Here is a 1,151-nt window from a genome sequence, read left to right as displayed (position 1 = left end):
GATATGGGGTTATATGGGGTGTCTATGGGATTATATGGTGGGATATGGGGTGTCTATGGGGGGATATGGGGTTATATGGGGAGATATGGGGTATATGGGGGTATATGGCCATCTTGGCGGCCATCTTGGTGGCCATCTTGGCAGCCATCTTGGCAGCCATCTTGGCAGCCATCTTGGCCTCCTCTTGGCGGCCTTCTTGGCAGCCATCTTGGCTTCCTCTTGGCAGCCATCTTGGCGGCCATCTTGGCAGCCTCTTGGCGGCCATCTTGGCAGCCATCTTGGCTTCCTCTTGGCAGCCATCTTGGCGGCCATCTTGGCTTCCTCTTGGCTTCCTCTTGGCAGCCATCTTGGCGGCCATCTTGGCTATTTATGCTCATTTTCTTCCCGTTTTTTCTCATTTTTCTCCATTTTCTCCCCATTTCACAGCGTGGCACTGGCCAGGCGCAGTTTGAGCACGTCCTTATCCTCCCTCCCACCCTCAGCCATCTTGGCTTCCTCTTGGCGGCCATCTTGGCAGCCATCTTGGCGGCCATCTTGGCGGCCATCTTGGCGGCCATCTTGGCTTCCTGTTGGCGTCCATCTTGGCTTCCTGTTGGTGGCCATCTTTGTTTAGTGATCAGGCAGCCATCTTGGCTTCCTCTTGGCAGCCATCTTGGCAGCCATCTTGGCTTCCTCTTAGCGGCCATCTTGGCTATTTTTGCTCATTTTCTTCCCGTTTTTTCTCATTTTTCTCCATTTTCTCCCCATTTCACAGCGTGGCGCTGTCCACCTTGACCTTATCCTCCGTCCCACAGGTTGTGCCAACCCAAAGAGGTTTTATTGTGTGACGGATCCGATGATGAAGGGAAGCAGCTGATCCAGGAGCTGCAGGATGACGGCGTGTTACATCCCCTGCCCAAATATGAGAACTGGTAACATTTTGGGCTTAAAAAACAGGGTTTTGGGTCAATTTCTCCCCATTTTGGGTCAATTTCTCCCCATTTTGGGTCCATTTCCTCCCATTTCTCCCCATTTTAGCCTGAATCCCTCCCATTTGGGTTAAATTCTCCCCTTTTTGGCCCATTTCTCCCCATTTCTCCCCATATTCCCTCCCATTTTGGGCCCATTTCTCCCCATTTTGGGCCCATTTCTCCCCATTTCTCCCCATATTC

The 1,151-nt window shown here is 52.1% G+C and overlaps 1 long non-coding RNA gene across 1 annotated transcript in view; it reads left to right on the top strand.

Annotated features, from left to right (window-relative positions):
* Positions 1-755: 755 nt before the first annotated feature.
* Positions 756-1,151, top strand: part of LOC116652739 — a 3,296-nt gene continuing 2,900 nt past the window's right edge. The window contains exon 1 of the long non-coding RNA XR_004305896.1: positions 756-911. This is a non-coding gene — a long non-coding RNA (uncharacterized LOC116652739). The remainder of the gene's footprint in view (positions 912-1,151) is intronic.

The sequence above is a fragment of the Coturnix japonica genome, unplaced genomic scaffold (assembly GCF_001577835.2).
Source record: "Coturnix japonica isolate 7356 unplaced genomic scaffold, Coturnix japonica 2.1 chrUnrandom1314, whole genome shotgun sequence".
NCBI classification, from domain to species: Eukaryota; Metazoa; Chordata; class Aves; order Galliformes; family Phasianidae; genus Coturnix; species Coturnix japonica.
Note: the sequence above shows the minus strand (reverse complement) of the source record. Positions and strands in the feature narration are given on the sequence as shown.